Below are 15,331 nucleotides of genomic sequence, written 5' to 3'. Positions count from 1 at the left end.
TTCGTATTTCAGTGCTGCAGTCATCACACTTGGGTTGATTTCCAAAGCTGACGTAGGGAGGAGGCAGTTAGGAAGAGTTAGGGGTGGCTAGTCGGCCTTGCAAAATAGCTGTGGCAAATCCTGCCCTGGATTTGGAAAATATAGACAAGTGGTAATGCTTGGTGAAGGTGTGCACAGAACTCCAGGTAGCAGCTTCCATTATGTCCCTGGTAGGCACTCCCCTGAGAAATGTTGTAGAGGTAGATGTAAGCCCTAGTCGGATGTGTTCTGACCCCCTGTGGGGTTGGTTTTCCATGGTGCTTGTAGCAAAAATGGATGCAGTGTGCTATCCATTTGGAAATGGTTTTGAAATGGCCTTGCACTCTGCCCCTGTTGCAAAGCTGACTAGCAGTTGGTCAGTTTTTCCGAAAGGCTTAGTTCTATCAAGGTAGAATCTGAGCTGTCTGTACACATGCAAGAAGTGCAGTATCCATTCCCCTTTATTTTGAAGATTATGGAAGAAGGTTGGCAAATGGATAGATTGGTTGAGAGCCACACTGGACACCACTTAAGGCATAAATGAAGGGTTAGTCCTGAGCAAAACCCTGTCGGCATGGAAAATAATAAAGGGTCCTACACCATTAGTGCTTGTAACTCAGACACTCTTCTAGCTGAAGTGATGGCTAGAAGCAAGGCTGTTTTCCAAGAGAGAAATTTTAGCTCTGCTGAAGCAGCAGGTTCAAATAGTGGAAGCGTGAGCTTTTCCAGTACAAAGTTAAGGTCCCAGCAGGGGTGGGTACTCTCCTTGGTGGCCTTAGGTTGTTTGCTCCTCTCAGGAATTGTTTGATGAGAGGGTGAGAGAATACAGGTGGCTCAGTATTGTAATGAGCTGAAATGGCAGAGGCATGAATCTTAATGTAGGAAAAGGATATGCCTTCGTGCAGTAGTTCTGCTTGGTAATCCAGAATTAGAGGTAAGGAGGGCAGATCTGTGCCCTTTCCTTCTGACTGAATCCAAGAGCAATCCCTTTTCCACTTTTCAGCATAGGATTTCCTAGTACTGGGCCTTCTGGCCTCAAGGATGATGTCCAGCACCTGTTTGCTAAGGGTTGAGGGTGGGTAATTTAGGGAATAAGCCAGGGTGCAAGATTTAGAGTTTGCAAATGTGAATGCAAAATCTGTCCCTATTGCTGAGAAAGCAGGGTTGGGGTCTGGTGTAGGTGCCAGGGTGGCACCATTGTTAGGCTGCGTATTAGTGGGTACCAGTGCTGGTGAGGCCAGTCCGGGGCAATTAGAATTGTCCTTGGCCTGTCTTGTTTTATCTTGAGTAATATTCTTGAGAGAAGGTGCAGTGGTGGGAAGGCATATATTGAGAGGTTTTCCCAGTGAAAGGATAGGGCATCCACCATTCAGGCTCTGCTGTGTGGAGTCCTGCTGCAGAATTTGCTTAGTTGGTGGTTGTTGGGGGAGGCAAAGAGATCCACCTCTGGGGTCCCCTATTTTTGTATGAGAAAGTTGAAGGTACTGGGGCTGCAATTTCCACTCGTGTGGGTCTAGGAGATTTCTGTTTAAGTCGTCTGCCAGTGAGTTTTGTATGTCTGGCAGGAATTGAGCTTGTAAATGGACTTGGTTGTCCAAGGCTGTGTTCCACAGGGTGGGCCATAGCTAACCTGCAGAGTGGGTAGGAATGGGTTTCCCCTGCTTGCTTATGTACCACACAACTGTGGTGTTGTCTGTTTTTATAAGCAGTTGTCCCGGAGAGATTTGTTCCTTGAAAGCTGTCAGGGCATTCTGTACAGCTAGCATCTCCTTTAGGTTGATGTATATGTGGATTAGACTTGGGCTCCAGAGGCCCTGAATACATCTGCCAGCCATGTGAGCCCCCCATGAGTAGTCTGAAGTGTCTCTGGTCAGGGTCTGGTTGGCTTGTGGCAGAGTGAAAGGCAGCCCCCTGTTGTGGTTGAATGCTTCTGCCCACCAAAGGAACTCTGTCCTTAGACAAGGAATGATAGGAATGACTGTTTCCAGGTCCTGAGAGTGTTGGCACCAAAGACTTTTTAAGTACCATTGAAGTTTCCTCATATGCAGTCTTGCATATGCAATTTGTAGAATACTGCATGAACCCTAGGGCTTGCAGTATTTTTCTTGCAGATAGCTGGGTTTTTGTGGCCATTAGTTTGAAGTAGTCCATCAGGTAGACTTGTTTTTCTGAAGTTAGGAAAGCCATCTGGGAAGTTGTGTCCAAGCTTGCTCAATACAATCTTTTGACTGGGTATCAATTTTGATTTATTTTCGTTGATGGTGTACCCCCCCACCCCACCATGAAATGAGTAGGCTTTTTACAAATGTCAGGTGTTGAAGCAGCAATTCCTGACTGTTGGCTTGAATTAGGCAGTCGTCCAGGTATGGATAAATTTGGATATTTCTCTGCCTGCAATATGCAATGGCTGGAGACAGGCATTTTGCGAATACCCTGGGTGCAGTAGATATGCCAAAGGGAAGTGCAGAACTGATAATGCATAGAGCCTGCTCTGAAACGGAGATATTTGCTGCAGGACTCCCTGATGGGAATGTGGAGGTAAGCTTCTTTTAAGTCTAGGGGGACTAACCAGGCATCCTTGGCTAACAGAGGGAGAAGCTGTTGCAGGTTAAGCATCTTGAATTTTGGTACCACCAGGAAGGTGTTGAAAACTGCAAGGTCTAGGACTGGGCGCCATGAGCCCTCTTTCCTGGGAACCAGGAATAGCCTGGAGTAAAACCCTTGACCCCTCTGTTCTGCTTGAACAGGCTGAATAGCTTTGATGTTGAGCAGGGAAAGGATTTGTTTTTGAGCTTCCACCCACTGGTTTGGGGGAAGGTCTGGGAACCCTCTTGGGGTTGGAAGGGAGTGGAAATGAAATTTGTATCCCTGGGATACAATGTTTAGGACCCATTGGTCCTGAGTGATGGTTATCCAGTTTTTTTAAATGAAAGGCAAGTTTTCCTCCTAGGGGCACAAGCAAAATTGGGCAGGAAGTGGACTCGAGGAGTCATTGAGTGCTTTTTCCATAAGGAGCTGGCTTTCCACTCCCTGATTTAGTAGTGGGGGCACTCCATTGCTTAGATCTCTGCATACCCTGAGAGTAGTCTGGGTGGTCTGTTTCCCCTGGGCCTCGTCTGGGCAGGGCTTGAGGTTGCTGGAAAGGACCATTATTTTGAAGGGCAGTGCCTACCGAATCTCGGTGGTTGCACTTGAAGAAAATCCAGTCTGCATAGATTTAGCCTTTTCTTCCATCTTTTTTAAGAACTTCTGCTTTGGTGCCAAACAAACGGTCCCTACTCAAAGGGGTGTCTAGTAATTTTGATTTGACATGATCTGGCAAGGTCTGTTCCTTTAGCCAGGCATGTCTTCTCAGTACACAGCCAGTGACTGCTGCTCTGCAGGAAGCTTCTAGTGTATCAAAGCCACACTGCAAAGTATGCTTGCTTACTTGAGTTGCAGAATGCATAAAATCCTGCATGTCTTTATTTTCTGCACAATCTGGAATGGTTACCAGTTTTTGTTTAATCAGTTCCATAGTATGTTGCTGGTATTTGAGCATGTGAAATTGGCAATTCAATGCCCTGATAGCAAGAGTTGCAGATGTGTATACCTTCTTACCCCAATCTGTCCAAAGCTCGGGAATCCCTGTCCGAAGGGGTGGGATTTTTGGCTGTAGTAGCCTTAATACCTTTAGGTCCCTAGGAAATTATTTCTGGGTCAGCAGTAGGGTTTTTGAAAAGAAAATGGTGAGAATCAGGTACTCTCTGTAGTACCAGTCAGGTTTCCTAGGGGCCGGAGGCAAGGATTAACACTGGATTCCATGAAACATCATCCACCACCTCCAGGACAGGGAGGATAGCTAAAGGCCTGTGCTGAAGCAATTTTAAGAATTCTCTGAGTCTCTCTTTGGACTGAGGAAAGTCTTGGCATTCCCAACGGAAATGCTCTCAAAGTGTGCAAGGTTTCCCCAAAGGAAAAATCCTCTGGAGGAGAGGCAGAGGGAATGGAGTCATCTGCATCAGAATCCTCTTAGGTGGATAAGGGCATGTCTTCATAGTCAGAAAGGTCCGAGTCATCTGATTCCTGGTCTCTAGAACCTGAAGGGAACTCAGTTCTTTGTCTCTTAGCAGGGGAAGGCTGGCTTCCCCTAATCATGGTAATGAGATCTTCAGCCATTCTAATCATCTGTTTTTGTGGCATGGGTACCTGAGCATGCACTTTTGTCGTCTGTTTTCTAGTCGTACAGCGTACTCTGGGCCTAAGAAACTTGCTTGTTTTGGAGGAAGAAGAGGTCGTCGGTAGAATTCGTACCTTGGTTGGATGAAAAATTCCCTCAGAAGCTGGTGCTTGCAGAGCGACCTTGGACCCATCGAAGGTAGAGACATCCGCAGGTTCCATAGTCGAAGAAGTGCCTCATGGCATACTCCGAGTCACACTCCGAAAGGGTCTCAGCAGAGGCCTGCAAATCTATAGAAGCGGGCATCATGGGCTGCAAAGGTGCCTCACTGAGTACCAGCTGACTGGCGACTAGCTTATTGGAAGCGTCGTCGGCAGTTTTGGACCTATGTGGCAGTCTGTCTCTGAATTTATCCTTGCGCTTTTTAGGAAAAACTGTCGTTGGTTGGCTTACTGAAGCCATAGTCAAGTATGGAGATTGAGAGCAAAGTAATTTGCGACAAAGACAGCCCAATGACGAATGGTTCAGGCATTAAACAAGGCACAAAACTGACAGCAAGATATGTCGTGATCTGGGCTTCAACAGGTGACACAGTATAAATGGAAATCTCTGTGAGGTATTTGCTTTCCACAGGCAAGACATTTATTCATTTTTTTCTGACATCAGTTAGAGCAAGAAAAAAGGATCCCCAACAGGGTCCTTAGCTTTAGAAGATTTCAGTATTATTCAATTGGAACATGAAAATTCAGGTAGCGGCCGACCGACACTTGCGAACTGCTTCTGCTTCGGGCTCCCGCGGCAAGAAGAACTGATGTAATGACGTTGGCAGCCTGTTCTTATACCCCTGACGACCTGATGTCATGGAAGAAGTGACTGCATCCGACGCACGAAGATGAAGTCTTTGGTATTCAGGCTGACTGAGGGCTACCTGCAGGCAGATAACCCAAGTGTGATGACTGCAACAGTGAAACACTAAGAACATCAAGAGGTTGCTTTCTGATTTGAGAACATGGAGTTTTAGTAACAATATATCACATAACAAGGAGTTTGCAAATACAGCAAGACTTCCAGTATGGAAAAAGTGACTTAACCATGAAAACTCCTAGTCTTCAATAGGAAAAAAAGTTATGTACTTAACCATAACATTCCATGTTTGTAGTCCATCTCGCCTACATTCTTGCTGGATGGGTTCGGAGCCAATATTCAGCTCCGACTCAGCTGATACTAAAGCTCGAGAGCTTTTACTGGCTCAATGTTAACCCCTATCCCATGGTGCCTCACAGCAATTCCCCAGATCTTCTTTGCAAGAAAGCAATTAAGTACCTAACAGTTACGGAACTATCAAAAACTGTACATACAGACAAAAATTATGTAACATTATCCATGCCAGGTGGACAACAACTACAACTAGGTCAGACAGCATAAGTATAGTCCACCAGATCCTCCAGGAACAGGAAGGGGGCAGGAGGGAGGGACGTAAGAATGTAGGCGAGATGAACTATAAACATGGAATGTTATGGTAAGTACATAACTTCTTTATGTTATGTAGTCCTATCTCACCGTAATTCTTGCTGGATGGGACAGCGTCCCTAGCATTTTTATCCCAGGTGGCTCAAGCGAAGAAACTCTTCAGCACAGTGGACCCAAAGGACGATCTGTCCCGGGAGGTCAAGTCCAATTTGTAATGAGTGACAAAGACATGTGATCTTGCCCAAGTAGCTGCTGCACAAATATTATCACTTGGGAGCCTAGATCTAAAAGCACATGAAGTAGATACTGCCCATGTAGAGTGGCATTTTACTTTGTTGGGTAACTGTTTGCCAGCAGTCTGATAAGCACAGAAAATGTAATCTGAAAGCCATTTCAAAAGGGTAACCTTCAAAACAGGCAAGCCTTTATTTTTGTCCAAAAAGGAAACAAATAATTGATCTGATTTTCTGAATTCTTTAGTCCTGTGTAGGTAAAACCTGAGAATTCTGTGAATGTCTAATCGGTGTAGTCTGTACTCAGATTTATTACAATGATTAGGAAAAAACACTGGTAGCTCAATAGCAGTGTTAAAGATTATGCTCTGAGCATATCTTGGGAAGAAAGGAAGAGTTTGTCCTGAGTGACACTCTATCCTTGTGGAAAATAATGTAAGGAGGTCGAATAGTAAGAGCTTGCAGTTCTGAGACTCTCCTAGCAGAGGTTTTGGCTACTAAGAATAGTGTTTTCCCAGATAATAATGTCAGATCCAATGAAGAAGAGGGCTCAAACGGTGTAGAAATTAATTATGTGAGAACTAAGTTCAGGTCCCGGGGTTCTAATGGTTGTTTGATTGGTGGCCTGAGAAGGAGAACTCCCTTCAAAAAGGTTTTGCAAAAAGAGTGGGACAAGATGGGATTTCCCACAAAGCCAAAATGGAAATTAGAAATGGCAGCTAATTGAACTCTGACTGTAGCGGCTGCAGCTCCTTCATGAAAAATGGACGCAAGAAAAGACAAAATAGATTCTATAGGAGCTGTATAGGGATCTAAGCCTTGGTTTACAGCCCAAACAGAGAACCTTTTACATTTGCTGGAATACAGCTTCCTAGTGGAAGGCTTATGGGAAGAAATCAGATTGTGTTTGACTGAAGGAGAGTGGGGAAAGCACCTGGTTATTCGTGGAACTGGAGCAGACATGCTGGCAATTTTAGGGTGTGGATGGTGGGATGGAACTGCCCCGATTGATGAATCAGGAGGTCTGGAGATGGTTCCAGAATCCATGGTTCCTCCAAGAGGTAGGGCCACAGGAAAGAAAACCAGACTTGACGAGGCCAGTAAGGAGCAATGAGGATCAGGGTACTCATCAGCTGTTTTGCTTTCTGTATTACCCTTGGAATGGAAAGGAAAAGGCGGGAAGGCATAAAGAAGTTCCAGGGGCCAATCGTGGGCTAGAGCATCCTTGGGTGACATCCCCAGATGGGGAATTAGGGCAAAGTAGCTGCTGCATTTGGTATTCAGGCGTGTGGCATAGGTCGCAGCAAGGCTGGCCCCATTTGTGAAAGATCTCTTTCGCAACTTCTGCATTCAGGGACCACTCGTGAGGCATCAGAATTACTCAACTGAGTTTGTCTGCTATCACACTGGATTTTCCTGGGATGTGCACTGCTACCAGAAAGTGTTGAGTGTCCATCACCTATTTCCAAACTATTAGGGCCTCTCAGCAAAGTGGATAAGATTTGGTTCCCCCTTGTTTATGTACCACCTGACAGACATATTGTCTGACTGAATCGCAATTGTCCTGGTGGGAAAAGAGCTGTGAAGTGCTTGCAACACATACAACACCACTCTCATTTTCAGAACACTGATGTGCAAGTGTTTCTCGTGGTTCTGCCAAGTACCTTGGACCGTCATTCCCAGATAATGCCCCCCCCCCCCATATGGGAAGCGTCCATGGTCAAAACTGTTTCTCTTGGGGAGGAACAAGTGGACAACCTAAGAGAAATTGATCTGTATACAACCACCATGTCAGATCCTTCTTGGAGGTGTTTGCGATAAGAATCTTATGAGACAAGGGAAGATCCTGCATCGACCATTGGGCAAATAGTAACCACTGAAGTACCCTCATGTGCAGACGGTCTAGAGGAACTAATAGAATGGAGGAAGCCATAGTCCCTAGGACTTGAAAGACTACCCTGGTCTGAACTTTGTGACTGTTTAGCAAGGATCTGACTTGGTTGCGTAATGATTCTACTCTTTCTGGTGTTAGTCTTGCTGACATAGTGGCTGTGTCTATTCCTGAGCCTAAGAATACAATGTGCTGCGAAGGAGATAAGGCTGATTTTTTTTTTAGGTTGTCTGTGATGCCTAAACTGGCGCACAAGGATAGAGTCTCGTCCCTGGTTCTAATGAGCTGATGCTTGGTGTAGCAGTGAGGAGCCAGTCATCTAGGTACGGAAACACCTGGAATCCTTGACGTCCCAGGTGAGCCGTTGCCACTGCCATGCATTTGGTGAACACTCTGGGGGTTGTAGTGAGGCCAAAGGGCAGTATTCGGAACTGAAAATGACTGGCTCCCAGGTGGAAGCGCAAGTGTCTCCTGGAGCACCTGTCCATTTTGATGTGGTAGTACGCATCCTGAAGATCTATTGAGCACATCCAATTGTCTTTCCCGATAAAGGGAAATATTGACTGCAGAGTGATCATTCGGAACTTTGATTTCTTTACGGACTTGTTGAGTCTGCTGAGATCTAGAATTGATCTCCAATCCCCTGTCTTTTTACTAAAAAGAATCGAGAGTAAGTTCTGGATCCTACTTGCTCTGTGGGGACTTCTTGGATGACTCTTTTTTGGAGCAACGAAATGATGTATGATATTGCACGGTCTAGTTGAATGGGTGGCACATCTGGTAGAGACCGGTTTACTGGGGGATCGGAAATAAAGGGGATCAGATAACCTCTGGATATTATGGTCTGTACCCAACGATCTTGTGAAATATTTAGCCAGGTGCTTGGGTACAGTGATAGATGACCCCCAACTGCCTCCAGAGATGGACAGTTGGGCACCCCCTCAGGGGCGATGAAGGGTCGATCAGAGAAGGTTTCTCTATCTCCCTGGTGTTACAGACCTCCTCTGCCACGAGGGAGGCAGCTTCCATTATATCCTCCCCCTCTGCCTCTAGGGGAGGGATGACCCTGTGCCTGAGGGAAATCTTTTTGAGATTTACGGAACCACATTTTCCCTCCTGTATTACCATTGGGATAGGGTCTAGATGGGAGGGAGAAACGGACTCAGACAGCAGATAAGGTTTTCCCTTCCTGCTCGAACCTGGTCAAGGTCTCTTTCACCTGAGATCCAAAAAGAGATGAACCATCAAAGGGGACGTTGGTGAAGGAAGACTTAAAGGATTCCATGAAGATACAAAGACGCATCCAAGAATGTCTCCTGAGAGAGAGATTCCTGCTGTGGCTGCTCTACTCATGCCGTCAGCTGCATACGATATCAGCCTCATGCAGGAGTTGGCTATCGACGTACGGGTGGAGAGCTGCACAGAAACCTTATCCATGGATCCCGGAGCTACTGAACCCTGAAGGGTATCTTCCAACTCCTTCAGGAGATCCCTCTGAAGTCGAGTGAAATGGGTAAGGTAATTCAGCGATCTTAGAGTAAAGTAATTCAGCAATCTTAGAGTAAATGCCACTGAAGAGAAGGTATGCTTCCCATACCTATCCATCGTCCTGGACTCCTTGTTAGGAGGATGGATATTAGAAGATGTTTCGGACAACTTCTTCTTGGTGGCTGCTGCTACCACCATAGCATCAATGGGAACTCCTTTGGTAAGAAAGGACTTATCTTCTGGTGCTGTCATGAATTTATTTGGCTTCCTCAGGACGGGCTCCACTGTGTCTGGGGAGGTCCAGGCTTTCCGCGATATGACCCCTAAGAGCTGGTCGTAAGGCGGTGTCACCCACGAGGTGGAAGGTCAGGAACCAAAGGCCTCAAGATACACTGATTCGTCCTCAGTAGGGTTAGAGGTCTTCCAGTCACCCCTATGTCTAAGGATTTCTAGCATGTCAGAAAAAAAAAGACATCCTCAGAGGGGGCTCTAGGGGATCCTTCCGATTCTTCCAAATCAGTGTCAGAAGTGACAGACTCAGGTTAATCAACATGCTTCCTCTTACAGTGTCTCTTTCGTGGAAGCTCTCCAGTGGGATAATCTGGAGAGGTCTCGGAAGAGGGGGCACCTCCAATGGTGGCTGCTTGGGTCTCTAGTTCCCTATGCTGTAGGGATGGCAGGAGAGAAGAGGTTGCTACCTGCTGCTGGTGGGACATAGGTTCCAAAGATATGGCTTTTGCAGAGGATATAGCCTTCTCTATTGCTTCGAAAGCTCCCCCACTCCGAAGACCTCTGCTCCAAGCAAGGGGGAACAGCTCTGAAGCAGACGTGGGAACCGAGCTAAGTCGAGCTGAGGCACTGAGAGGGAGGGTTGGTTCTGAAGAAAACCCAGGGTGACTATCCCCCTCAGAGTCAACTCGACAACATCGACTCCCAGATTCCTCGGCTCCAAACTGAGCCACTGAGGATGGAATAATCAGTTCCAAAGAAGCAGGGAGGATCCCCGGAACCAACAGATCCAACACGAAGAACCTGAAGTGACTGGTTCTGAAAGTGAAGCAGTCGGAGGAGGAGCAGTGTGTGCAAAATGATCGGCTTCGAAGCCTTTGGGTCTGGAGGGGCCAATTTCTTTGCCAGAGCTGGATCAGAAAGCAACCTCTTCACCACCCGCTGGATGTGGTCATTTGAGTGTGTCCTGGAGGATCGGGTGGAGACAGAAGGAGATCTCTTCCTCTCCAAAATAGGAAATCTCAAAGTAGGTGAGACAGGGTAAATGTCAGGGAATTGTCTCGGTACCGAAGGTTGCCTTGGCACCAAAGAAACCGATGGTACCGATATAGAAGAAGCTGAATTGGAGCCAGAACTCCTCGGCTCCGGCGCTTTTGACTTTTTCGACAGCTCCGAAACTGGAGCCGAAAATTTACGTTGAAGTCTTAGGAGCTGTCTGACTAAGTTCAAGCTGTTCCTGGAAGGAACTGGTCCATAAGACCCCCTATCAATGAGTTTACGTTTTCTCTCACTCAAGACCCTGGTACTGAACGCATGGCAAAAGGTATAGGGCTCTTGCAAGTGAGCTTCATCTAAGCATTACACACTAGTGTGACTGTCTGTCGGAGACATCTTTTGTGAACATCTATCATATTTTTTAAACCCCGAAGGGTGATGGTCCTTATGTTCCCTGTCCTTTTCTTTAGACATGCTAACAGGAACAACTATTATCTAGTTAGAAGAGAAACAACAATACAACAATACTAACTAAACTTCAACAAACAGTAAAGATAGAAAGGAGATTCTAGTTTATTATAAACTTTTTTTTTTTTTTTTGTGTGTGTTAAGAAACACACTGGGATGAAAAGCCCTCTAACTGAAATGGGCCATATAATCCTATGGGGGGGGGGGGGATAGGGGTCAAACACTTAGAAAAGTCATACAATAAAGCTATTAATAATAAAGGTGTAAAGATGAAGAAAAAGGTGGGAAAAAAGACAAGATTTAGTAATAAATCTATTACTTAGCCAACGAGCCAATAAGGAGACAACCTCAAAGCTTTTGTGGCAAACGAGATCTGGGGAATTGCCGTGAGGCACCATGGGATAGGGGTTAGCCTCGAGCCAGTAACAGCTCATGAGCTTTAGTATTGACCGAGTTGGAGCCGACTATCGGCTCCGAACCCATCCAGCAAGAACTACGGCGAGACAGGACTACATAACATCAAATATTTCAGCTTGCTTATGACAAAGGACATGCTCACAAAACTGTATATGAAGAGAAAACAAACATAACTGCACCCTCAATTACCGCTCAACCCCTTAATCTAAACTTGTACTCTACTGGTCATGCTTGCTTCTACACTAACCCATCAATCCCCACCGCTACCCTCATTTCTCCAGTACTCATCAAATCCACTTTAAAAAAGCAACAACCCTCTTATTTTCAGTACCATCTCCTCTTCAGCCCATTACATAATACTGCACCTCTAAAAACATCTAGTGCTACAATATAACCAGAAATCCTCCTTATTCTTCACCTGTTAATCCCCCATGCTCCTTCACAGCCACACTATGCTCCCCCACCTCTCTAACATTTCTCTTCCTAGTCCATACTTCTTACCACCACTCCCTACAAATACATTATTCATTTACTACTCCCCAACATCTCAACTCTGTAGCAAACCCACCACTCATTCTACATTTTAATCTCTTCAATCTGACCCCCTCTCACTTCCTAAAACCTACATGACTGCGAAATAAACCAAACCTGTTTAGCTACCTGTAAAATATAAACGAAAGCTAAAAATCATCCCCAAAATCTACCTCATAAAACACACAGTGGATTGGTTGGATGTGATTATATTCATACTAAAACTGGACTACCTGTCAAAGTAACACATACCACATTTTAAAACACCACCAAACAATAACAAAAAAAATTCAGGCCTTCTACTCTGGCATATTCAAAGCAACTACAATAAAACTGCAGAAGTCCACTCCTGGACAGCCCTCCACTTCTCTGACATCCATTAGTAACTGAAGCCTAGTTAAAAATGAAGACATCATCCCATAGAGTTGAAGCATCATCAGAACTGACTAGAAAAGAAAAAGGGCTGGTGCTGCTGCAATCATATACCCTAATTACCTACAACTATCACCATACCCCAATGAAGTACCCCTTCAGCAACGCAAGAATATTAATTTCTCTCCTAAAAGTAAATCTTAATGCAATACTGTCCTATACATTCGCCAACAGAATCCATTCAGTGCTAAAAGCTACTGGGTGGTATTCACAATTGCTGTGCTTAAGTGAAGCAGGATTTTTAGCTGACTGAACCTTAGTGCAGCTCAGACACGATTCATAGTTTATGAATGCACTTTGAAGCAGCACATTTCATATGCTGAGTAAGAACCTATGCAAATGGAGCTATAATTATATGTAAATGAGGACAACTCTCCTGCCTCTGTGCGATTCATAGTCACTTTGTTATATATTTGCTATGCACAAATGCCTCATAATAGGTGAAGTTGTGCCTTTGCTATCTGCTTTGCAATCAGTGAAGATGCTCATTGTAGCTCCTAGCAAGGCTATTTTCTAGATGTGAATTGCATGTCTTGGCCATGCAAAAATCGTAGGGTCCCAACAGAGCTCATGGGCCAAAAAAGAACGGTTGCAGACAAATACTGAATCATTTTAACTCGACTAACAGATTTAGAGTGGGGAGGGGATACAGAACTGGCTTTAAGTGAGTTTATATCGCCCACAGATGAGGACTGGGAGATGTGTGGTCTTCCTATACCTGTTGGCACCAAGGTATGTATAAGCCCTCGCCATACTTGCCACGGGGATCTTCCAGAGACAAACGGGGGACACACTGAGTATTTTACAGGCTTTTGCCTAGAAGATACTTCAGTAGTTCAGCATACCTTTGGCACTTGTGGATCAGTATATTTACATGCCAGTGTCATCTCAGGACACAGACCAAACAATGCCAGCCTTCCACAAGATATCACATTTTCTTGAGGTATCTGGTTCAACAGACTGCACCCACATTGCCACATGGGTCCAATATGGACCACAGGAGAGTGGTACCGAAAGAAGAAGAGCTACCATTCCATCAAATGCCAGGCAGTGTGTGTAATGCATGGGGCACATCTCCACCATCTTGGCCCAGCATCCTGGCAGTGGCCGTTATTCTTACATCTAGCAAACAATCACTCTCTGCAACCTCTTCCTGCATTGTAGGATACTCCATTGTCACCATGTTGGCAATTGCAAATGTTTTCTACCTATCGTGGTATCTACAGGTATACTTTGGAAATGTCTTTTATAGTAGTAACCCCCTTATTTTATGTTCTCCGCCTCAGCCTCCTTTTTTTCTTTTACAGGTGATGCAGGCTACCAACATGAACCTTAGCTAATGGCACTAATCCATAACCCTAGGGGAACTGCAGAGAAGTGATTCATCACCATCCTTTCCAAAACATAGATGGTCTGAGTGTGTGTTTTGTCTGCTGAAAGCCATTTTCTGTTGCCTGGATAAGTCTGAGGTTCCCTATAATATGACCCTATATCAGCATTCAGTATGTTTACAGCACACTGCAGTTCAGACATGATCATGTATCAGTCTGGTGTGTAATTGCCCCTCCATAGCAGTGTTGTTACTGCTGCTATGATTTCTTCCACGACTGACAATAGGGATGGTGATCAGCCAACAGCAATAGCATGGGACCCCATGCAGCAGGCTCAGTAGATCTGGGATGGGATCTGGCACAGTAGGTTGGCGTAGCAAATGAGGCCAAAGCAAGCGGAACCATACCTGCTGGAACCAAATAGGGCAATGAGGATCACCTTGGTCTGGCACCTCATGGCACTTTGTTTCAATTATGTCAGAAGAGGAATCAGTGGAAAGGCAGAGGAGACCTGGGGGCCAAATATGGACTAGTGCATCTCTCAGTGACTGTCTGTGTGAAGGGATGAGGGTAAAATAACTGCTGCATTTGTTGTTTAAGTAGGAGGCAGAGAGGTTGAAGCAAGTCTGGTTCCAATGGCTAAAGATCTCTGTTAACACTGTCTGCTTGAGAGACCACTCGTGAGATAATAGGATACACCAGCTCAGTCCATCCACTACTATTTTCAGGGTCCCAGAAATGTGCATCGCTACTAGAAAATGATGGGAAGACATCACCCATCGCCAGACGTCTATGGCTTCCCAGCAAACAGGATATAAACATGTTCCACCTTGCTTGCTGATGGATAACACCACTGACATATTGTCAGTCTGGATGGAAATTATACCCTTGGGTAGGATGTCCTGAAATGCCTGCAACATTAGGAGGACTGCATTCATCTCCAAGACACTGACATGAAGTTTGGCTTCAGAAGGTGACCAAGTCCTTTGAACAGTCTTCCCTTCAAAATGTCCCCCTCCCACACACACACACACACACACACACACACACACACACCTGGAGGGGAAGTGTCTGTGATTACTGTGGCCCACGGAACCCCTTCTACCACTGACTGAGAAGTTATACACCATCTTATATGGTTTCTGCATACTTAAGTGAGGTGGATTCTGGTGTGTAGAGGGTGAAGGCTCTGTGACCAGTGGACATATAGTATCCACTGCAGTACTCTCATGTGGCATCTTGCTGATGGTAATAACATAATGGCAGAAGCTATCAAACTTAAAAAATAGTCTTTCCCGTTGGCAAGGATAATGAACTACATGAAAACTACCAGTCTTAACAACTGGACTCTTGGAATTGGAAGTTTGGCAATTTGTTGACCTGTATCTAGCTGACATACAATGACTTCTATGCGTTGTGTGGGTGGCAATTTGCTCTTTATATGACTGATTGTTATTCCTAATTGGTCTGCAAAACTGCACAGAAAGGCTTGGAGCTGTAATAGTAGAATTCTGGAGGTAGCAGTTAGAAGCCAATCATCTAGGTATGGGAAAAACTTGGATTGTCTCAGTCGTTGGTGAGCTGGCACCACTGCCATAATCTTGCTAAACACCTGGGGGGTTGTGGTGAGGCTGAATAGTAGTGCTCTGAATTGATAATGATTAGCTCT

At 45.3% G+C, this 15,331-nt stretch overlaps 1 protein-coding gene across 1 annotated transcript in view; it reads right to left on the bottom strand.

Moving 5' to 3' along the window:
* Nucleotides 1-15,331, bottom strand: part of WDR47 (WD repeat domain 47) — a 2,078,858-nt gene that overhangs the window by 1,250,742 nt on the left and 812,785 nt on the right. The gene's annotated exons all lie outside the window — the stretch shown is intronic.

This window comes from Protopterus annectens, chromosome 10.part0 (genome assembly GCF_019279795.1).
Source record: "Protopterus annectens isolate FY-2018-M chromosome 10.part0, PAN1.0, whole genome shotgun sequence".
NCBI lineage: Eukaryota > Metazoa > Chordata > Ceratodontiformes > Protopteridae > Protopterus > Protopterus annectens.
The sequence above is the reverse complement of the archived record's forward strand: the minus strand, read 5'-3'. Positions and strand labels throughout refer to the sequence as shown.